We start from the raw sequence: 25,860 nt of genomic DNA, 5'->3' as shown, positions 1-25,860 counted from the left end.
TAAAGGGGTTTACGCATTGAGAAAAAAATTCTTTGATACATGGAATTATTTAATATATAGCGTATACTAAAAGAATAAATACCTATTTTGTAATTATTAGTTTAAAAGATATATTTTTTGAAAACTTATTATTAAAGTTTAGAAATAAATTTTGGTCGAGCTGAGCACAACATGAAACTCATCTTGAGTTAGTCCAGGTCCAAATTAAAAGCTAAACGGGGTGGTGGAATCTAGAGCAGCAAGAAATGTATCTACAATGGAAGAGGGCAATAGAGAGATCATGGTGTCCACTGAACCTATCAATTGCAAAAGTGTATCAATGCTGTATTTATATGTCATAGCTATTTCTTCTTTATTATTTTCGGAATGAACAACTTTTAATTTAGAAGTCAAATTATTCTCTGAATCAAATGTTCAAAAATCCGAATTTTAATCTGAAACACAATTTTCTACTGTAGACACAGACTATCTAGAAGATGATCACAAGACGGGGACTAATTATTCTTTATTAATGGTGATGCCTGTTAAATAAATATTTATTATATTACTTTATGTGTATATTAGTTTTACTTATTTTATAGGATTAAGAACCCTAGTATGATTTAGATTTCTGATCATATTAGAATTTAAATTCATACTTATATTCATACTCATATTAAGACTATTTTATAATATTATAAATTATATATCATTTGATCAATAATATATATATAAAATAAAATTATGTGAATTGATTTTAGACACACAAATATGTATATGTTTATATATATTATCATGTGATTGTGTGACTTTGAATTAAAAATAAAATAACTTTTAATCATATAATGACATATATGAGTATGTATATATTTTATATCCAAAATAAGTACATATAATATATATATATATATATATATATATATTTGTCTCTTCAACCCCGCCCCCCCCCCCCCCCCCACAGATTACTTTTTTTTTTTTTTTTTAATGGCTATTTCCACCTAGGTTTTCGGGTTTCTTGGCAAATTTTTGGTCCCTCCATATATTTTTCTCTTACCCTTGACACCCCAAGATTTGAAATATTGTCGGTGCACACCCTGATCTCTTCTTCTAGTTGCTCCTTTCGGATGACCTCTAGACACGATTGAAGAATCTCAAATTGGAGTTGTAAAACTAAATGAATATCATTAATCAAATGATGTATAATTTATAATATTACAAAAGAGTCTGAATATGAATATGAATCTAAATTGTATGAGGATTCCTAATCCTATAAAATAAGTAAAACTAATATATATATAAAGCAATAAAATAAATATTTTATTTAAGATTCCCTCACAATTACATCGGTAGTGCACAAAGCTACAATTGATTACACAAGGAGATAAAACATTCACGAAACAGTCTCTTGATAAATATATCGATAAGCTGAGATATGATAGAAACATGTTCGAGTCAAATAGCCCCACGAGCAACTAACTCATGAATGAAATATAGATTAATGTCAATATGCCAAATGCGAGCATGAAACACCAGATTGGTAGCTATGTGCAAAGCGGACTAGTTGTCACACAACAAAAGTGGAGATGAATGTAGTAGAATACCAAGCTCTCGTAAAAGATAGCAAAACCACCTAACATCAATAATCACATGTGAGGGCACGGTACTCAGACTCGACACTAGAACGGGACACAACATCTTGTTTCTTTGTAGTCTAACAAACAAGGTTACGTCCAAGAAAAAAGCAACCACCAGTGATGGAGCGGTGTGTGACTAATTTGAGCTGAAAAGGCTGTAGTAGGACTTATAATAAGTTTTCTTGGAGGTGTGCGCTTCAAAAGAGGCCTACCTGTGCCTTCCAGAATAAGGGGCTTGCCCGTGCCAACTAGGGAACTTCTTCTTTTACTGTGTGTTGACATTAGGAGTCGTGCAAACACCCCTATAAAAGCAATACATCGTACCAGCTTGGAAACTTCACATATGCATCGCCCTGACAAGCTCTGGCTAAAATTAACTTAATGAAATCCTCCACAGGGCTGCTGGTCACATGGACCTAAAATGAAAATGCATTATGTGCAAGGACTTGAATTCTTATATTCTAAATGCACGATTAGACTAATGAAATTTACTTTTCTTTCTTCTTTCCATTGCATCTCGGCGCCCTCTTCGAGCTTGAATTTGCCTCTGATCATTTCGCTTTCAACCCATCCGTGAGTGAGTTGCAATGGCTATTCCAAGTCAATTCAAATCTCAAAGTGTAGTAAAGTTTACAAGGGCTGCTTTTGCTGCCTGGAAAAAAGCAATATTCACGAATTAACAATATTCATTTCTAGTGATCTTTATCAGTGTCGAGTTACTTTGATACATCATTATCTGATTTGCATGATAATTACCGCTTCCGAAGACATTTATGGTTTCATTGACAAACCTACATTCCTCTTCCTTGACAACATCTGCAGCAACGATTATAACGTGCCTTGCACCCATGTATCTTGCATTCTCACTGATGCTTCGGAGTCGGTGATCTCTCCGTGCAACACACACAGGGTTCGCCCTCCTCTTTGCATACTCGTACGCAATTTGCTGCAATCAGAACTAGCTCTTCCAAAAAATTATAGCGATTGCTCTATTTTTATGAGGAAAATGAATTAATTGCACAACTAAATTAACGTCGTTCCAAAGTAACCAGTATGAAATGTCAGCAATGTACTACACAAATCTAAAATAAAAACTAATGTGTTACAATTAATAACCACCGCCAAGCATAAACTCTCTTAATGTGGTAGCTCTCGTAATTGCTTTTGGTGGTTACAAGTTTATGGCACGTGGAGGCGCGTGCGATGCTGTCTCGACACGTGAAGGAGCGTATGAGCTTATTTTGACGCATGATAGCGCGTGAACACCTATTTTCAGCGCATCTTGGCACGTGAACTTGTTTTCTGGTTCTTGGAAGTTGTGTAGTACTCGGATATGTATATGAGATGTGTTCCATGGGTCTTACAGTGCATAATGACATGAAATATCTTATTCCGACTCCCAAAAACACACATTGGTGTTTTGAAATACATGTTTCTACTTCATGCAAGTTTGTTGACTAGAGACTATCACATTGCATGTCGAAACTATCAATACTCTATTGAATTCTCTCAATTGGAAAAGAGATGATATTCATGCATGAATATGAGCCCCGTAATCAATGATCTTATTTGAGACAAGAATTTGAAACTTTTTGGAATTGAGTGAATTCATTACAGCTTGCTATAAAACGATGCTTAGTAATATACGAGAGAATATCCACTACTTTAACGTTACTCCCAAATTAATGTAATACGAGGTATTTGACCTAACACAAATGTAATAGAAACTTTATCATGGATTAAGTGACTTAATGATTAATACGGGTTGATGAAATGGTCCTAGTCAAAATAGATGATGCATTCGTTGTATCATATATATTAGTTAAATGTGAGAATTCTGAGATTAGTAGAATTTAGTAAAATTCTCATCCAAAATTAATATTTGGCGCAATTAGATTAAAATTTAAAATATCGAACATTTGTGTCATGGAAGATGATTGAGAACATAGTGAACTTTCGATTCTGTGTCTTATGTGAGATATTTTAAAATTTTAATGCATAATTGCAACAATTGATGTGTATTTGATTGCATTGATAGCGTTGTGTATGATACATAGTCTTTGTGATCTAGTTAACCATAACATCTTAGAAAATGATGGTTGATTTGAATGAGAATGATACTGAATAGAGAGAATTACAATGTGTGGCATTTGAAATGCATAATATCATAAATGAGCAAAAAGCTTTGGAAACCGTAGATCAGGTTAAGATAGAGTTGTGGTTGACTAAGGGATAGAAACTCAATAAGTGTTTTACACAAACGTGTTGTGGATGCACATCATGCATGTAAGAAGCAAGACTTATTTTGTGTGATATCTTGATTAGTTTCATGAATAACGATTTGGTGTATGAGTATCAGTAATGTTCAACTACATATGCCATACGTATGGTTTTAGTTGAAAAGTTTGGAGGAACTACAGTCCCCAAATAAAGACAATTGATTGTTGAATTTGATTGAATGACAAATTTGATTATGAAACTAAAGTTAGTTACGCATAACCTGATACATGAACAGTAGGTTCATTTAGAAAAGCGATCGCTTCCCGATAGTGGGAGCGTATAAAGGTACATATGACCCACAATAAGGAAAGAAGGATTTTTGTTAGTTGTTCTAGCCATATAAAATTAGAGGACAAGAGTCTTTGAGGTAGCTGAACTTGGCACTTGTGCATACGTTACAGAATCAAGTTTTAAAAATGAGTGGCTCAAGTCCTAATACAGGAAGGAGATCATTTAATACTCAAAGAATAAGAACAAGGAATCAAAATGAGAGAGTGGAAAAAGTACTAGAAGAAGAGACAAAAACAAGATAAATAGTTGCAATAGAAGCAACAAGAATTATATTTCCTATGAATGAACGGAGCTGAAAATAATAGTCTTGTTCAACATAAAGTGATGAAACTTTATTTTCTAATACTATAATATTAACTGAGTATTATCTTATGTGGATTATGGACTCAGAAGCCACCGACCAAGTAGTTCATGATAGAAGATCTTTAGTAGATTTTTGTCAAATTCTAAATAAAGTGGATTGGATGTATGTAGGCAACAACACAAAGGTTGTAGTAAGAGGAATAGACACGAGCAAATGAGTTTTGCAAGGTGGCGAATCCTAAACCTACACGAAATCCAATATGCTCCAAATATTCAACAAATCTTGGTCAAAGTACTTGTTTTTCTTAAACTAAAATATAATTTGAATTTCCTTAGGTGTTTTATTGAAATACGATAGAATTGACTTCTATAGTTTTGGTTTGTTGGTTGAATGGTTGTATGGTGTTTGTCACCTTACATTTTGATAATATTAAGTTTTTCATTATTTACTTCTCCTATATGTATGGATATGAATGCAAATATATGACATGCTACATTAGGACATGTTGGGCAAGATAGGTTAAATAAATTGGCCTATAAAAGTTTATTAGGAACTTTCATATAAATAGAACTGTTCACATGTAAGCATTGCTTAGCTGGAAAAATTCTAGAAAACCATTTGACAAAGCTATATGAGTTTGACTTCCTTTATAATTTAAATACTTAGGTATATGTTTTCCTATGAATGTAAATTTGAGAATGTATCTCATATTTCATTACTAATGATGATAAAAATGCTCGATTCGGTCTTGTCTACTTGATCTCTCATAAGTCAGAAGCAGTGGACTGCTTTAGACACTATATATAATTGAGGTTGAGAATTAATTAGACAAAATAGATAAGAGTTTTATGAACTCACTAAGATCTTGAGCATTTGTCCAAAAGGTTCAAGAAACTAAGTAATGAAAAAGAAATAGTATGGCAAATAGTAATTTCAAAACTTCGTAACAAACTAGTGTAACGGAGAAGAGTAATTGAACTCTATTGGAAATGGTTAAGTCAATGAAGACGCAAGCAAAACATCAAGTCACTTTGTGATGATATGATATTTATTACTGCTTGTATACTTAACCAATTGCCTAATAATCCAGTTGTTTCCACTCCTTATGAGTTATGGTCAAATAGAAAATCTGAGTTAATTGATTGCAACCTTAGTAGTTAGCAATGTCTATCCATAGCTTTTCCTATAAGTTTGAACAATTGGGATTGAGAAGAAATAAATATATCTTTATCAGACACACTGAGCATTCCAAAGGGTATGTGTTCATTAGGGAGGATTCCGTTGGAAGATTAACTGAACTTGTATTAGAGATACTACATTCATAGAGGATATTTTTCTTAATAGGGATGATATTAATAAAAAGTTTCATCTGAATGAGATGAGAAAAAGAATGAGGATCGGTATATCTAAGGGACCATTAGTTGAGTCCTAAGATATAAGACTTATACTTGTTCTAAATTGTGGGAGCAAATGCAATTAAGCTCTAGCCTATTTCAGATAGTAGGAGTAATAATCCTCAATTGTTTGCTTCATTCATCTCAACCTAATGGGAGCATTGAGATTTAAACTTTAATCTATTTCGGATAGTGGGAGCGTTAATTCTCAATTACATTGGAGTGAATATCCAAAAGTATTCAAGTGACGTTTTAAAGTGAAAACGAGGTTTTCACAACCACTCCCCAAGATGATGAAGAACTTGAAATAATTGTCTCATCCTTTATAAGAAAATTTTGAAATGCATTGGAAGAAGAGATGAAATACAAAGAAAACAAACAAATTCCAAGTTTTGGTCGACTTATCGCCAGATCAAAAATTTATTAAGAATGAATGGGTTTCCTGAATTAGTCGTAAGACAGATGACTCAATAAATAAATATAATTTCGTTTAATAGTGAAAAATTATACCCAATGAGTAGGTATAGATTGTGTCGAAAGATATTTTCGTTATTTATAAGATTTACTTCAATATGTTTGATTCTAGCTAGAGTAACACATTTGAATTTAGAACTACACCAGATGAATGTTAAGACAATTTTCCTTAGTGGAAAACTTGACAAAGAAATTTGCGTGAAAAGGTCTAAAACACAGAGTATGCAAGCTTTAAAGACGTTAAATGACCTAAAATTGTCATCCAGATGCTAGTACTTGAAATTTCATAAGTGTTAATACCTTATGACTTTGAAATGGTTAATCAAGACCATCATGTCTATGTGACAAAGTTTGATGATAAATTTGTAATTCTATCAATATGTGTGATAATATATAGATAGATAGAAATGATTTGAAGTAAGTGATAATCATCAAAGGATGGTTGTCCATACTTTTGACTTGCAGGATATGGGAAAACAGATTACATATTGTGAATTTATATTTAGAGAAATTGTTCAAAGAAACTTTTGACTCTATCATAAGAGCGTAATATTCAAAAAATTCTAGAACAATCTAATATGGTATACTGTGAACCCATTGATATTCCTGTGTTAAATGACAAATTATTGAGCCAAAAAAGATATGTCCCAAAACTTAAGATGGAAGCAGAGAAATGTCAAAGGTTACCAATTAAGATGCCATCAGATGTATTATGTATGTTATGGTGCGTATATGCCCATATATTTATTTTTGTTATTGGACTGGTTAGTCGATATAAGTAAATGTTGAAAAAAGCACTGCAAAGGCTATATATAGAAAGTTGATTTTTTAAAAGGCTCTGTGGATGATTGATTATGTGATTAAGGATCGAACTTGCGTTTGATTAGCTATTGAGATGCCAGTTGGAGAAAGAGTTTAGACCAAAGCAAATTAAATTACGGTTATGTTTTCTTACTCCAAAATGGCCTATATCTTGGAGCGATAAAAAACAGAGATGCATAGTCTTATCCACATTGGAAGCCTAGTATATAGCCTATTCAGTAAATGTGTAAGAAACTGTTTGATTAAGAAGATTTTCTTCGTGAATCTGAGTAAACTAAATTCTTGGGTTTTTACTGCATACATATCGTTTTTAGCTCAACAAGATTGTAATGTCACATAAGTTAGAGATTGGCTCACTCACACGACTAATCGCCTTTGGCGCTGAGAGAGCGAGCAAAGATAAGACATTATTCTTGAAAAATGTGATGTTGAGAAAACATACCAATAGGAGACAAATTTCTTGAGAAAAGAATTATCGAAGTTGAAATGTCGCCTTGATGATTGATCAAGATGAGGTCATGAATAGATACATTTGAAAATGACTGATTTGGATTTCCTACATCCAAATAACTTGTTAATGCCATATGTGAGTTCTTAATATAGATAAATACCTGCAAGTGTGAAGATGGTTAAGAACTCAGGTTAGGCGCTGGGTGTAGTGACTGAACTAAGATCTGTACAGTGTTGTGAATGACATTTGAGAAAATACACACTGTAGCACATAATTCATACCATGTGAGCATAAGTAAGACGATCAGTTAAAGTAGTGAAAGGATGAATCCCTACTCCCTCACTGTGTGAGACTTTATAAGGATTACCTCATATTAGTACCCTTTGACTCTTTACTGTTGTTTGATATTTACTCTTAGTGTTGCTATCTTAACTTAGAACTTATGACCACGCATGATTCGGTCTATGTAACATGACTAGAAAAGCAGCCAAGGTTAAATTGAGAATTTCGAGTAGAAAAAGAAGACTTACATGTTATGTGTCTATTGGCCAGTCGATCATGTCACTTATATAGAGATTGGACTTGATCATGAATACATAGAAAAATAACACAATGATAAATGAGGGATTAAAAAGAGCTAGTGTTATTGAATAAGTCTAGGGTGCTGCGAGCCTAACACTTTATTTTTGTTTTATTCAGGTTTAAGCGGCTATGCTATTCTTAACAGATGCATAGTATTTAGCTCCCAAGTGCAGGTTGCTTACGAGGTCACATGACACATTTGCAAGTATGAAACGTACTGCTATATAGGATTTTTGTGGCTAAGTATTTAGTTCGGGTCTTCCGTCATGTGTGAGTGAGAGATATTGGATACGGGTCCACCTATGACGGGTCGATTCAATCCGGTTTAATATAACTGCCAAAGGCAGTTATGAGAAGGAATTGGAGGGCAGTTGGAGGGCAATTGGACATATATAAATTGTCCAAACTGCCTCCTCATTAATAATGCATTTTTATCAGAAAAAAGGATCTCTCCTTTCTTCTCTTGCCAATGCAATGCACAATAGATCCTGTCTCCCAAATGAAAATCAGTACGTTGGCAAATGGTGTCATGGAAATAGACTAATGTCAACACCTCGCGCAGTATTTAAAGACGCATCATCGAAAATCGAAAACGGGTACGTAAATCCTTTTTTACAGATTTCACAGAATTTGATCCTGACATGTTTAATTATTTCTAACAAAATTTTTCCAGTTGGTGACAAACATGTTTTGGATGGTGTCTTGACAAAGATCTGGATGATGTTCACCATCGTCCAAATCCAGACAATGTTCATTCACAAAGATGCCATCGAGATCGACATTTGGGGTGGTGTTCGTCACCGATTTAGACAACATTTGTCTAGAACTCGATCATCCAAAATGTTGTTTGATTTAATTTGGATGGTGTTCATTGAATCCAGATGGCTGGCCAAAGAGGAGGTCATTGGTGGTTAGAAAAGGAAAAAAAAAACTTAGATTTGGAAAAAAATATTATTTTTTAAAGTATAAAAACTTTAATAAAAGTGAAATAGTTAATTTTTAAAATACAGAGAAAAAATATAGTGAGAATTTTAATTGAAAAAGAACCGTGAATGAATAGTTAAAAAGTGCTTGAAAATGGGAGGGTAGGAGTATGAGATTTGACTATGCCTATAGTGGGAACACGTCTTTCGGCGAAAGAAGTGCGTTAAGATTCGGGTTGGCTTCATTGATTTGGGCTGGTTTTATTTTTTTTATTAAACCAAAAACGGTGAGTTTTGGATATATGAGGAAAGCTTCTTCGCAACAGCATCGTCTGTCTCCAAGAGGTTTTTTCCTTGTGTTGGTTGAACATTCTGGACTTCTTATCAACAAAAAGATATTTTCTCTCTCTTTACTCTTTGCTTCTCACTCCAAAAATGGGAAGAAACTTATGAACTCCGGCGTTAAGGTCTAAAGGTTAACAATGATTGTTGTAACAGATTAAATGGTGAGATTAGATGTATTATTTTTTCCTGTTTTTCTGTTCTATATTTAATCTCTGTATAAATAGAGACAATCTGTAATTTTTCGTATGAATGAAAAAGTGAGGTATTATTTTTGTCACTATTTGTTCTTCAATTGTTGGTGTCCTGTGACTAACGTCATATAATGGGAAGCTCTTTTACCTCTAGTTGAAACAAAATTCTTGTTGCAAAAATATGAGCAGAGGTTGAGTAAAAATTGTCTATGCATTTGATGTGGTTGGTGGAACCGCAAATATTGCAAACAGGGTGCCTAAGTACATGTTCAGTGTTGTTCTAGATAGTACTAGTGATACAAATGGAGGTGTCATGTCCTATCTTGTAAGTTGGCCAAATCACTATTTCTCATCTATGGTGTGGTGCAAATTCAATTTTTCATCGTTATTTATTAAAAATTTAAATACTTATAAATTTGTTAAATTTTATAGTTATTATTAAAGATAAAATTGTAATTTATAAAAATATTTAAAAATAAAAATTTATCATATTTTTAACCCCAAGTTTAAAAATAACAATTTTTCTCTATCTAAGGTTTGAAAAATCAACTTTTCCTCTCAGGTGTTTTCAAGGATGTTGTTGGCAGTTGGAGACGACGACGTTCTCTTTCCCTCTTGGCTTTTTCATCAACCCTCTTCCATTTCTGACTAATCTCCATCGATAAGAGCTAGAGATGAAGGTGTTTCTTCGTCTTTTGATGAAGACAACGATTCATCTTCATTTGAGATGAAGACGATACATTGTTGTTGTCTTTCAAATGATGATGACATGTTGTCTTCTTCTTCAACAAAGATGAATCACCTATTCATCTGGAGACAATCTATTCCCCTTTGTTGGCCAGTTTTGTCGACTAATGATGGTTAGAAATGAAACACCACTAAGAGAGAAGCTGAGAGGGAGAGAGAACGTTGTTGTCACCGTCGCCTCTGGCTGTCGACAATGTTTGGAAAAACCCTAGGGGGAAGATGAAGTTTTTCAAACTTTGGGTGGGGGCAATTTGTTAGTTTTCAAACTTAGGGGCTGGAAATGTGATAAATTTTTAATTTTTTAAAAATATTTTTGTTAAATGAAAATTTTATCTCTAACATTAATAATAAACTTTAATAGACGGATAAAAATTTAGATTTTCAATAGTTAGTATGTCACCAAACCTTGGGTGGGAAATAGTCATTTGGGTTTGCGAGTTCTATAAATTCTGGTTTATTAACCCCTACATCTTCCAACAACCTCAAAAGTTTGTAGGTCTAGGGACTTAAAATTTTGGTTAGGGTAGAGGCAGAGGAAAAATCCATCTAAACCCAAAATAATCTGTAAAGTTTGTGGGAAGAATGGTCACATTGCTTTTCAATGCTACCATACGTTTGATATAACCTATGTTGGCAACATACCTCCTCTTTAACCTTTTAAAACCTGCTTGAACACACACACAATCCCTTCCCTCAGGTCAACATGCTAAGTAGGATAACTCAGTCATAATCACCTAAGACTACCTTTTCATACCCCACTCATCCTTATACTGACTATTCCCAAAATCCAAACCAATTCACCTATCCTCTAGTACAAACACCACCAAACTCGCACAACTTCTACTACAAACCTTCCAAACAATCGTCCACTGAAACTCCTCAAAACTTGCTTCAGACTTTTGCACCACAGTTTTACTTGGCTTACCAGTCTACATCTATTGCACAACTTCAAAGTCCTAAACCTAGCCAGCTTATAGCCGAACCAAACTCTATCAATGACCCTAGCTGGTATATGGATTCTGGGGCCATTTGATCATATTGCTTCCAGTCAAGCACAACTTGATGCCAAGTCAAATTATGTAGGGCAACAACTTCAAGTAGGCAGTAAGAAATGTCTCACTGTATTTCACACAAGTTCACTTTTTCTGGCTCCCTTTTTTTCTTACACTTACTTTGTGTACCAAAAATCACTAAAAATTTGCTGAGTACATCTAAACTTACTTTTGACAACAATGTAATTGTTGAATTTAAGTCTAATTATTGTCTTGTTGATCTTATTCTAATTTGATTTGATTCTTATTTGCTATATATTATTTTTCCTTTTTTATAGGAGTATGATTCTATTTCATATAACATTATAATACTGTATATTATACTTTATTTCTTCAATAATATTGATTTGAGTTTACAACTCAATCTATAATTTTTCAAATTCTAACAATAGTTGTTGTAATGAGAGGTATTCATGGACTGGGTTGGGCTAGGCCTTAGGCCCACATAGTGATAGATCTTCAGATCGAGCTGACCCATGTAATTTTTAGGGCTCAAGGCCTGACCCATTTAAAAAAACTTTAATTAAAAATTTAAAAATAAATTATTTTTTAATTACTAAAACGTAGAATTGTATCTCAAATATTTTATTTATAATCTCTCATTTGTAGTAAAAAATATTTTATTCTAATTGTTTTGTAATGATAAAATTGAAATAAAAATGAAATTATAAATATAGAGAATTATTGTTTACAAATTCAGATAGTTTTTTAAAGAGAGTTGATGAGAGAAAATAATATTAAAAATATAATTAAAAAATTTGTAAATAAAATTAGAAAACTGAGGAGATTTGGGTTGTTGATATAAAAGGAAATAAATAAACTAAAGAACAGGGCTAGTAGCTGCTGAACGACTTCTACTTGTGTGGCAGAAGTTGTTCTGACTTCTGCAGCAGGTAGAACTGCATAAGGCAGTTGGCTTATGTTCCATTTAATTTTTTTTTTAAATATTTAAATGACAATAGGCCAGGCCAACACCTAGGCCCATAGCCTGACCCAAAAGACCCATAGTCAGGCCTTATTTATGAGCTTCAGGCAGAGTCTTCATTTGGTTTGTCTTAATTGACATGTTTAATTATAATAGATCAACCGATGAAATTAAATGTGTCAGTTTTTTAGTTTTTTAGTTTTTTTTTAGTTTTTTATAAATAGAGACAATCTATAATTTTTTGTATAAATGAAAAGGCGAGGTATTATTCCTTTCAGTGTGCAAGTAAGACGAGAAAATTAACGATAAAAGCTTTAGAGCTTGAGAACAAACTAAGGTTATAAAATTAACTTGCCTCTACATACCTAAAGAAGCTCCAGTGATAATGACTACTTTTTCTTCCATATCCTCACCGTATAAACTGTTATTAGAGAGTTTATAATCACGGAGCTCGCTGAAGGCACCTCCAAATTCAGAAAAGTGTTATAGCAATCATCAGAAACCCAGAAAGGCTCACAAATATTTGCGGGCAAGTTTGAAGGTTTTATATGTATAAAGAGAGAAACCAAAAGCGATGAGAACTAAAGAGAGCGCTTGAGCTTTGGCCTATACTGCTAGACTATCAACACCAACGTGATGACATGCATGTCAGTTCCCGTACGTGTCGCTTTTAAAGCATTGTTTGCTAATATCATATGAGTAATACTATGTGTACTCATTTTAGGTACATAAATATGTACCACTCATATTTGTCATCATATGATTCAGTGTTGTTTTATCTTTAATTCAAAATCACTTAATCATATGATGAAACGTATGAGTGTATACATATTTGTGTATCTAAAATGAGCATGCATAGTTTTATTTATATCATATAGGCCAAAAGATTTATTTCTACTCAAGGTTTAGTCCATACTCAAACTCTCACTCATTAAATTTTAAAACCTAAATCTCTATCATTCTATTAAAATTCTCTATTAGGATTAAAGGTAAAAATGTCATTTAACTAAAAATATTAAAAAACTAAAATTTTATCTTATTTCTCCCACTTAGTTTAAAAAATTAATAATTTCCACTCATTCAAAGTGTAAAAAGTGACAATTTTTCCACTAGGATTTTTTTCTCCTTCTTCTTTGATTATTTTCATTCTGATTGTCAACCAACCTTCCCACGTCTCTCTTCTCTTGCCAAAGCCCGAAGATCGACAAACATTTTCTTTGGACAAAGACTATTCGTCTTTGTTAGGTAAAAAGATTAAGACAATGTGGGAAGGCTAATTGACAACTAGAATGGAGATGTTCGTTGGACAAGGAGAAAAAACCCTAAATGAGAAACGATCACTTTTTAAATTCTTGAAGGGGGAAAACTATTAATTTTTTAAACTAAAGAGAAAAATGTGATAAAGTTTTATTTTATTTTAATTTTTTAACTAAATAATATTTTTATTTTTAACTATAACAAAAAATTTAAAAAAAAGAATAACTATTTGAGTTTTTGAAACTTAATATGCAAAAGTTTAAGAATGAACCAACACTTGGATGGGAGTGAATCTTTTGACCTATCATATAAGATGATTAGGATAAAATAATTAATATACTAAGTTTATTATTTATGCATCCATGTGTTTACTTCGAGCTTTGGACTATACATGTGATTAAGTCTTTTTTTTTTTTAAATAGGTTTTTAGTGGTTTTATTAAGAGTGATAACTGTCTCAAGTTTCTTGTGGTAGGATGAAAATGCCCTTTAGTAATCATTAAAGTTTCTTTGATAAAAAATTTTGAAAATAAAATAAAATTATAAAGAAAAAGTTTCCCTTAAGCCCATAGGCAAGCCATGCCACTCTAGTTTGATTGAAATTGGACCATTAAAACAAATGAAACCCAAAAGTAAACCCAACACAACTTATTCTTATATGTCCAAAGGAGTTTACAAAGAATTGGGATAGATTCAATCTAAATCGAGATTCAATAAAGGTCTTATTAAGCTCAATTTGAATAAAGAAGGAGATAACTCAAGCTTGAATCAAGTTTAATAAGTTAATAATTTGTGTAGCTCCAACTTAGTTTGATATGCAAGATTGTAACTTGAACTTGGCATGACTATTGTTGGTTTGTGGATACAATCTGAGCATAGCTGAAAATTGAACTCAAGTTAGATCAAATGGGCAGTAGCTCAAAGTCGTGGTTGAATTAGATTCATTTGAGCAGATTTTTCATTTATGGTTGTTTCTTTGATCTAACATTTTGGAGTTTTATAAGGGATTCTTGTAATGGTCCAATACTGAAAACAAATTACCTTATCAGAAGATCGAAGTCCATATAAGGGGTAGTTGCCTTGGTCCAATGCTTCAAATTATTAATAATAGATCAAAGACCATATGCCAGAAATCATATTCACACGTTGTCCCTCTAACTTTCATTTCCTCCTCCTGTAATGTCTCTGTTTTCTGCCCCTTTAAATTTTCAAACTGGGTCTATTCTCTCAGAAACTAGTAATTTTTGTTTAGAATGTACCTAAGACAAAATTGAAAAAACTAATTTGCTCAAACTTGCATTGGCCATGTAAAGGAATTAGAGACGAAAAATAAAAGAGTTTGCAACAAATAAATTCACCCATGGTCCATGGAGACATGAAATGAAGTTCATTGAAGTAGCATCAACAAGAGGTCCGGCTTGAATGCATATTTGGAAATTTTGTGATTACTGTATCTTCTTTCTGGTCATCCATTAGGACTCAATGAAAAGTGTGACTTCAAAGGCACATATTTGAAAAGAATCATATATAGCTGCAATTGCATCCTTGCAATTCTAAGAAAAAATTGTGTTGTTGAAAAAGAGTATCAATCTAAACAAAAGGATTTTACCTGCTTCCCTGTCGAATCAAGTTTTGTGTCTCTAAGTAGTTGGAAAAGCTGGAGCAAGAGTAAGGTGAATCATGATTCAAATTTGAAGAAGGCCAAAACACTTACTAGCAAGCAAGGTTTAGTGTATTTTTAAATTTTCATTTATGAATTTATAAAATATAAATACTTATTATTTTATTAAAATTTTTTGATTGGTTGAAAATAAAATCTTTATTTAAAAAAATTCAAATTTTATTCTATTTTTTCCATTTAATTTTCAAAAACAAACATCTTCTAGTTCCAGTCAGTCCCACCCATCTGCTCTTCCGCCCATATCTCCCGGAGACAGACTCAAATTCTGATTGTTAGCCTTTTCACCGTTCTCCCGACGCCCTTCGCCGGCCGCTCTTTTCTGTCCAGCATCTCGTGTCCTAAATCCGTCAATTGCAGTTCGCCTGTTCTCCTTTCACCTTTTTTTTTTTTTGCGTTTTGAAACCTGGTCTGCTTGTACAACAACACAACCCGCCATCTCCGGTGCTCCGTCAGCCACCTCACCAACGCCAGACACCACCGACGCTCCACCATCTCCTTCCGCCGTTTTGCGCGTTCGTCTTCTGGGTTTTAGGTGTTGTGGTTTTCATCTGTGTTGCGGGTTTGTGTGGATTTGAGTGGTTTTCTTTGTGTTGTGGATGTTGGTTCGTGGATTTTGCATACTCTTTTGAAGCATTGTTTGTCTGGAAATTGACTGATTTCGGCAGTTGCTTCTGCTGGGGCTGGTTGATGGTGTGCACCAGGTGTTTGTGTATATGCTTGGGTGAGGTGGACGAGGTAGGCTAAGCAAGGCCAGCGGTTTTTACAGAAATTAATTCAGAAATGGAGTTCTGAAAATTCCACCATTAACAATAAATGATTTCACCAGCTCTGTTTTCCTCAATTGTGTTGCTTATGAGCAATGTTACTGTTGCTGCACAAAACACATCACCATTTATGCGACCTTAATGGGTTGTCTCATCAACACGGCTGGTGATGCAGGGTTCATGAGTGGTGATGTCACCACTTATGTTTTCCCGAAGTCAGCCAACGCAATGGTGAGAAGACGAAGTCGTCTAGTTGGATAGAGGGAAAAAATCTACGAAAAGTGAACTTTTTAACTTTTTGGGTAAAGTAAATTATTAATTTTTCAATTAAGAAAAAAATAAAATAAAATATTAATTATTTTTAATATTTTATTTTGTTAAATAGTAATTTTATTTTTAATTTTAATAATGAATTTTAATAAAAAAATAGTTATTTGAGTTTTTAAAATTCCGTAAGTGAGAGTTTGATTATACACTTAATCTTGGATAAAAATAAGTCTTTCTGGCCATCGAAGAAATTAGAATGCAACATATTATATTGTTATTAAAGGTCACATATGAATAGCTGTACAGTATGACCACTTTGTCATCACTGAAAAGGAAGTTTAGGGCAATATCCTGCAGCTCAATGAAGTGTTGCTTTCCCACCAAACATCAATGTATATGACAGAAAACTTGAGTAAGCGGAAATCAAATGAACATAAAACAAATTTGTAGCAATCCTCTTAAATAATCAAGCAGGCTGGTTTCAGCTAAGGAAACTTTCTAATTAGTTATAATTTCAGTAGGATATCTTTTAAAGAATACTGGATAACATAAACTTTTAAAATTAATACATACTATACTTGTGTTCGCACCTTCAAAATCATCACAAATGTCCCTGATGCCCTCTTTTCACTCCTTGGCCTCATTATAAATCTAATGGAAACAGAGATGGCCACAATAGAAAATGTTTCAATTTTATAAAACCCGTAGTGTTCCCTACATGTTTGTTTTTCATAGGCTACTCTTAGATTGGAAATCGATGGGTTGCAGTATAGCACTTACTACCCAAGAAAGGTTTATGGATATTGTATCCTTTGGAAGCATAACAAATATCTGTGTCAAAAATGGAAATTCCACCATTCACCATCCTCACTATACTTGCTTTCATTTTCAACATACATCATCGTAGTATCTTTAATAGGTTCATCAATTTGAATTTCTTTGCCCTACCTGGTTTGGCTATACACACTAGTACTAATAGTTGTAGGAGTAGAACTTGAAGTACCCAAAGAAGGGATATTCACAAATGCAAGCAAAATTTCACTTGTGGGAAATGATAAACTTTGTGGTGGAGTACCAGAACTACTTTTACCTATATGCTCAACAAAAGTTTCTAAAAGGCATATTGATAGAAAAGTAGTCATCTCAATAATTATAGCTGCCACAGCTGCAATTTTGCTGATGCTTTCTTTCGTTATATATTACAAAATAGAATCTTTACAGAAAATTTCCATCACATCTTCGATTAATAGCCGATTATGTTTGTCTTACTTTGACATTGTAAAATCTACTGATTAACTTTCTAATGAAAATTTGATTGGTATGGGTAGTTTTGGTTCTGTCTACAAAGGTACTTTTCCTAGTCATGAAAAAATTGTTACAATTAAGGTGTTCAAAGTTCAACATCAAGGAACCTTAGAGAGTTTCTTTGATGAATGCAATGCTTTGAAAAACATACGACATCGTAACATCCTCAAGATCATTGTTGTTTGCTCAAGTGTAGATTATAAAGATAACGACTTTAAAGCTCTTGTTTTTGCGTTCATGTGTAATGGAAGTTTGGACAAATGGTTGCACCCAATTCCTAATGAACAACTTATTGAAATCAAGAAATTGAGTTTTATGCAAAGACTGAATGTAGCAATTGATATTGCTTCTGCTTTTTGAGTATCTGTATTACTATTGTGAGACTCCAATTGTGCATTGTGACCTAAAACCAAATAGTGTGCTACTTGATGAAGATATGACAGCCCATGTTGGTGACTTTAGATCAGCAAAGTTCCTTTCTGAATAATTGGATAGTGTTTTTCAAAATCATAATATATTTGCTAATCTAAGAGGTTCTATTGGGTATATCCCTCCAGGTATTTTTTTTTTCAAATTTTTGTTTTAATTTTAAATCATAATTACTGTTTCTCTATCCATGTCACTGAGTCAAAAGTTCACCAAATTAATAATATCTAGAAAACATTATTTTAACCATAAATTAAATATATATTTTATCTTAAAACTATATATTTTCTAATGTTTTGTCCGTATAATTACCTAAAGTTGACAAGAGTTTAAGGATTAACGTTGACCTTCAAAAACCTTTTAGGAGTAAGAACTCAAATTTCCATTAGTATACTTAGAAAATTTTAACATTAATAAAATATTTTTAACCTTTCAAATTTTCCATTGGTGCAAGATTTATCCCTTATAGGTCCTAAGCATGTTGCCTCTCTTATATAACAAGGTATGGTAGACTCTTGTGAGATGGACGATAATGAGCAAGAAGTCAACTTACTCAAGGGCGGGTTGTTGGACTAGAGAAGAGATCTTTAGTCATTGGAAAAAATGAAGGAGATTGAAGAGCAACAATTTGGGGTCATGGACTAACTACAAAGACTAATCTTGTTGCCTATAAGCAGTGTTTGTTGAAAGGAGAGGATGAGTTAAACTGGTTGCATCTTCAATTGAATGACTTGGGTATGGAAGTTTAGGCCAAGAGGGAGCATACCAAAAATTTGAATGCCAAGGTAAGTCGTTCAAGAACACTTTACTAAAGTTCATTCAACAGAACACCAAGTTGACAATAAGAGTGGCTTTTACAAAAAGCTAAAGTTGATGGTATGGTTAGCCATCTTGTCAATTATGTCTTTTATGCTATCAGGAGGAGTTATGTTTAGCATGTGAGCGAATGGAGGTAGGTTCAAGGTATTAAGGACACTAACAACGCTAAATGAGCTAAAGAACATTGTGTGGGACTTGAACAATTTGGGCAAGTAAGCTATTGGAAATACAACCAATTAATGTGACTAACTTCCACAACCATATCACTATCATGGAACTTGTATATAAAAAATTTCTAAGACATGAGACTTCAGTGACAATCCTACACATACCTATAAATCATATAAAATTTCTTAGTAATTATGACGTATTGATGGTTGAATATCCTAAATTATCCTAGTTTCCTTTTTGAGGTTGATTAAACATGTAAATATCAAACGAGCATTTACTTTCATGATACTCGGATAACACTTACCCTTTATATTCTATGACTCCAATCACTCCACATGAATTTAATCTATTTTTAGTATCAAGGTTCTAGGTTTAATGAATACATGCACTAACTTTGTACCTACCTTTCAATACTCTACCTAAGCTTACTAACATGTGCAAAGTTGGGCCCTAAACTTGTTACAAGCAGAAGATACAATTTATTAAGTCAAACATCAATGATATTATTAAATGTAAAATAAAAGGTACTATAGGTGTATAGAGACTGTCAGATCTCTCTTAGTTCTCAGAATAAAGAAAATTAGTCACTTATGCTAGTAACAAAAACACAATAGCAATTATAAGAAAAAATTGTAACTCAAAGACAGAAAATAAAGAATCTCATTATCGTTGGCATATGCGTTATGAGTTACTGGTTGTCGCCTCTAGTTGTATTGTTAACATGCACTGGACTTGCGTTCCTGGTGCTGTACGGAATGCAGAGAGTGATGTTTGTGTCGCTTGACAACTATTTCATTGTTGAAGGCTGTATGAACGTGTAACGCCGAAAGCTCTTCGTCTACTTCTTTAGTGAGGCTTTTATAGTATCTCCTCTTAATATGGAAGTAGGAATTTTAAATTCTGTCCAAATTTGCTCAACGCCAGATCTGCTACTTCCTTATTTGATTTTGATGTTGACTACTTGGATTATGTTTCCTATTCTTGCTGCTTGCATATTTGTCTTTTCTAATGCAATCAAGATTTTCTTTTCTACTTTTTTCCGTTTTCTCTTTCAAAAAAAAAAAAAAGTGAGCAAACAGTAAAATATCTATAAAACTTATAATATTTTATTTATAATGTTAATTTTTTTAAACCTAAAATGTAGAAAATAATGACTTTTAGACATGAAAAATAGGCTTAATTTCTATGTGCAACAAATTACCCCAAACTTAAACCTTTGCTTGTCCTCAAGCAAAATTTGACGCAAGTAATTCAAGCAACTTGTAAAATTTAGTTTGAAAAGTAATTTCTTGAAAGGAATCATATCCTCTAGTATACGATCTCATCTTGGTTGTTAGCTCAACAAACTCAATTGAACCTACGAACTTTCTTTACACAACCTCCATTTCCAAGCCCATTGCACCTCATATTAAGCATATATACACTTAGTCCCCTATCTTGACCTTCATGTGCTATTGCAATTAGATCCCATAGGCAAGACCGAACTTCCTATCTCCACTAATGGAGGTTTCATATCTTAAGGAATCAATAGATCTTTTGTTTGGTTGTAATGTGGCCTAAGGGTATTGCCTTATGAATGAAACGGATAGACATTTCTTTATTCAAACACATAGGTATCCTCTCTAATGGTGGAATTCAAGCACCAGTATATATGGCTTAGGTCTAAGGATCTTTTTCTTCTTCTTTTCCTTGTTTTCAAGGCCTTTTTTTATTCCTGCTCTAGTTGGGGGAAGTATCATATATATATATATATATATATATATATATATATATCTCAAACCTCCCCCAAATTTTTTTTTTTGTATCTCGCGATATTATTTGTACTTGAGCCTTTCTTCATTTTTTTCTTGTTCTACTTCCTCGAATATAAGATTTGGATACAATGCCTTTCTTCATTCCTTGATTGGTCATCTATGCGACCAGGGTATAGCTTGTCAAAACAAAGCTGAGTGGGTAAATGTGGGTTATGAAAGAAATATCTACATAACCTCTTCATGTGCAGTTTTGTGGCTCAAAAGGGCTATCAATTGATTATGTAAATATAAGGACAGTGATGGACTATGTGCTTTTTCTTTTAGGCTATGAAAGAATTCAGTGTCTGTATCATTTCCCTTTTAATATAAGACCTATGATTTTTCCTCGAAAGGTCACCCAGTCGAGTTTTAAGATTGGTAACATACTGAGCAAGTTACTTGGGCATATATAAGCTTTCTATAAGTAAACATACATGTTCTTGATAGTCAGCCGCATGTAGGCGATCCTTAAGGGAAATTGTCAATTTTGCTTCCTTCTTTGCCAATCTCTAACACTTTTAAACCCTTGACCTCTTAAGTGAAAAGAAAAGTTATGAACATGCTCTTGGTCATTCTTATATCCTTGGTCCAAGGTTCCTTTACCCCATGTACGTAAAAACCACCTTTTATAACGGTATGCAACTAAAACATGGCTAGTGCAATTGATGCACATCCATATGTGATTGTAGTCATTTGTCTTTTGTATACGTGTCTAAAGTTGCATGCATATGATCCTATTATTACAAAAATTATGTTGAAAATAAAAAGAATGTGGAAAAATGTAAAAAAAAAAATCTTAAAAACCATTTCATATAAAAAATTTAAAAATATGCCCTCCCTTACATTTAAAATTGGACAACATGGTCATTAGACTAAAAATAAAAATGATTAGGCAAAAAAATTCCCTGAATATATGCCTTGTAAAGGTTGTGTTGATTTGGATAATTCATTTTATGATCAGACTTATCAGATTTGAAGTTTGTAGTGTATCACTGTCCAATGGAAATTTAGTTCACATGCAAATATTGTTTGAAGACAGGATTTTTTTACAAAAGGAAATTCCAATCAAAGTATAAGATAGACGATCAACACAAGGCATATGCAAGTAATACTTATTGCATCCATTGAGTACACAAAAATTTAGTACAATGAGTAACAAAATAATAATAATAATAAAAAAACAGAGCAACAAAAACAAAAGATATCGACAATTATGTAGGTCTAACATCCAAACATAACAAAGTTAATTCACAATCATTTATTCAAAAACTACCCCCTGTGCCTATCAAACTATATACCAATCTAAAAGTCATCATATTCTTTCTCTTCTCCCTTGAGAATGCCTATGTTATGGACACACACATATTGCTAATCTTGATAAGCTAGGCCTATATTAGGTGTTGTCCCACAATGAAGACTTCGACCTATATCTTGAGTGCTTGGATTTCTTCCTCTAGTATGTGTGCATACATTGGTAGGTTAGACGAAATAGAGGGCTCTTTAATTCTTTGATGCTTGGGGTCGATGTTTGCAATTTCTTCCTTGTCCATTTTTTTTGGCCATTCAGATATAGAGGTAGTCAGATTTTTCCGCAATGCTATGAATATGAAACTGTCATCCTTATGTCATTTACAAATGCCCATGTTCTTGAGCATCTCTAGAGTGAGGAACATATCCCTTGGTTATGTTAGAAGCTTGGTTTGGTTGATGCAATCATTCTTTACACAAAGACGATTATCACACCACCGCAAAGGATTATAGGTTTCTTGTTTTTCTTGTCTAATGCAACCTGCACAAGACGTGTGCAAAGAAACATTCTAATGTTGAATGGTATCCTGCCAATGATGTAACTCAGAATGAATAGGTCAAATTTTGAGATGACAATGTTGCTACTAGCCTGAGCGTAAAAGTAGCGGGAGATAAAGTGGTGAAGGATTCGATGAATAGGGTTTTTAAACATAGATAACTTATCTAAAGAGTTATTTTTGAATTCGAACCTAATGAGTTGGTTCCAAAGAAACAGGTAGTCTAAAATGGGTATATCGACAAGAGTGTGTCCAACTTTGACGAACCCATATAGGTCCTTCACTTAGATTATTGTCATGCTTTGATCATGATTTTAGAGTTGGAAATGAATAAGCTGGTGGTTCATGTCATAACTAAAACAGCTTGGGAACTCAAGGGTGAGTGACTTGTAATTAGGGAGACTCATATAAGCAAACCTATCAAGTTTTCAATCAAAAAGTATTTCTGATATTTCATCATGGACATTGAGGTACCAGAGCTCCTTAAAATCTAAGTGAAGGCTTTATAATGGGTTCCCTAAGTTCATATAATGAAACTCCTGAATCAGGTTATCAAATTTGACCGTAATGGTCGTTATTGGGATGGTTGGGTCTAGATTAGTTAAACTAGGGATTGACGTGGATGTGGTAGACCTAGTCATTCTTCCTTTAGGTGTTAAATCTATGTTAGAGGATAAATGTCTCTTAGGAGCAGTGCATTAATTGATCAAGGTGTTTTGGGTATGTAGAGGATAATGGAGAAGTAATCGTGGATGTGTTTATATAAAGGTCATATCAGGAGGAAAAAGTTTTGAAGCGAGTGAAGATAAAACACTACAATTTTAGAGTGTGTAAACAACGTAATGATTACAGTGGACACATAATTCTTTGATGATAAATAATTTCTTTTCCCACCTGCCTATTAACCTGCCTAAAACACTCATAATTACCAATTACTCCTACCCTCGCCACAGCTAATCGCCTTTTCTTGGCCTAATTGTGTTTAATTTCAAATGGCTCGATATTCTCCTTAGTTTTGTAGTTTAGCTAGTTATTCTAACAGGTAAACAGTGATTAATGCAAATAATTTAAGTACATCAAAACAAACATCACCATAGATATGCAAATACTTTTGGAAGAAGTAGTATTATAATAACTATATGATGTAAGTGATGTTTTAGATGTACGTCCCTGAGATGTTTGATGAGTTCTATTTTTGACCAAAGGATGTTCCTAATTGATTTATGGTTAGCTATTATCGATGTGAATTTGAATTATGATATGAAAGGAGACAAATGAAAGGAAAATTTTAATCATTAAAGTAAAAAATTAAAAGGATATATATATATATAATGTAAGTTGCCTCTTGATAGTGCTTGTTTTAGGTCTTTTAGCTCGATCCTTGTATATGCCTAGGTTGGAGTGGGTACAAATAGTAAAAGTGATGTGCCCATTATGACTAGATCACTGATTAGGTAAACCTTAAGCATTGTCTGTTAACTTTGAAATAGCCTATATTTGCATTCCATAAATCTATTGCTCTATATGGGTATACTTTTGTTACCATGGATGCAAACCATCGTGACTTTAATTTCTTTGAAAAAGTCTTAGTCTTGAATTGAATAGTAGCATGAGGTCACTTTCATTGAACTTTTTCTTTACTATGTACTTATCTTACCATTTCTTAGTCTGTTCTTTGTAAATGTGTACATTCTCATATGCATCAAGGTAAAATTCTTCCAACTCATTTACCTATAATAGTTTTTTTTTTCTTTGGCCTTTTTGATGTCAAAGTTTAGGAATTTAGTGGCATAGTATGCTTTATGTTCCAATTCGACTAGTAGGTGACATGTTTCCCTATATAAGCTGATAAGGAGATGTTTTTATTAGAGTTTTCTATATAGCTTAGTATGCCTAAAGTGCATCATCAAGTCATATACTCTAGTCTATTTTTGATGTTTTCACTGTCTGTCCATTATCAACTTTATTTCTCTATTTGATATTTCTACTTTTCCACTTGTATATGGATTGTAGGGTGTTGTAACCTTGTGTGTCACATTGTAATTCTTTAGGATTCTTTCCATTAGATAGTTGTAGAAATGCAAACCTCTATCACTTATCATAACTCTTGGTGTATTGAAACAAGCGAAAATATTTTTCTTTAGGAATTTGACCACTACTACTACATCATTAGTAGGGCTTGCTATGGTCTTTACCCATGTAAATACATAATCAACTACGATTAGGATACTGAAAAGGGTCCTATGAAGTCAATTCCCTAAACATCAAAAAGTTCAATTTTCAGTAATGTAATAAGCGACATATCATCCCTCCTTGATATATTTATGGTCTGTTGGCATTGGTCACAACTACTCACAAATCTTCTAGTGTCTTGGAATAGTGTTGGCCAATAAAAATTGCATTGTAAAATTGTTACTACTATCCTAAAGGCACTGAAGTGGCTTCTAGTTTCCAATGAGTGGTACTGGGTCAACATACTATTCGCTTCTTCTTATGGTACATATCATTGTATTAGTCCATTAAAACACCACTTATATAATAGTAGTCCTTCTTAGAAATAATTCCTTATGTCATGCAACAACTTTTTCTTTTGATGAAAGTTTAGATTTGGTAGAACCACTCTGCATACAAGATAATTGACTATATATGCATAACATGGAATTAATGTTCCACTTGGCTATTTGTAGTAGTTGTTCATTGGGAAGCGCATAGTTAATGGGCAGTTCTTTGTCTGCTCTCTACACTTATCCTTTTCTAATCATGATAGGTTGCTTGGAACTACATTTTCTACTTTTTTTTATCTCATATTTCTAAGTCGAATTCCTATAGAAGTAGTATCCATCAAATTAGGAATGGTTTTGCGTCTCTTTTGTTGAGTAGATATTTGATTGCTGCGTGGTCTGTATACATGATCATTTTGGATTCCACAAAGTATGATTTAAACTTGTCAAATGTGAACACTATTGCCAATAATTCTTTTTCTATGGTTGCATAATTGATATGTGTTTCATTTAATGTGTCTTTTGTATAGTAGATTGCATAAGGCTTATTGTCTTATCTTTTTCTGAGTACTACTTCTACAACATAGTTACTTGAATTGCACATGATCTCAAATGGTAGGCTCCAATCAAATGGTTGCATAATTGGTGTTGAAACCAATGCCTCTTTTAACCTGTAAA

The 25,860-nt window shown here is 33.1% G+C and overlaps 2 pseudogenes; one reads left to right on the top strand and one right to left on the bottom strand.

The window, feature by feature from the left end:
* Nucleotides 1-1,703: 1,703 nt before the first annotated feature.
* LOC123203422 lies at nucleotides 1,704-17,504 on the bottom strand (annotated as a pseudogene).
* Nucleotides 17,505-17,682: 178 nt separating this feature from the next.
* On the top strand, nucleotides 17,683-18,669 carry LOC123203421 (annotated as a pseudogene).
* Nucleotides 18,670-25,860: the final 7,191 nt, after the last annotated feature.

The sequence above is a fragment of the Mangifera indica genome, chromosome 19 (genome assembly GCF_011075055.1).
Source record: "Mangifera indica cultivar Alphonso chromosome 19, CATAS_Mindica_2.1, whole genome shotgun sequence".
NCBI classification, from domain to species: Eukaryota; Viridiplantae; Streptophyta; class Magnoliopsida; order Sapindales; family Anacardiaceae; genus Mangifera; species Mangifera indica.
This window is presented reverse-complemented; position numbering and strand designations above follow the sequence as displayed.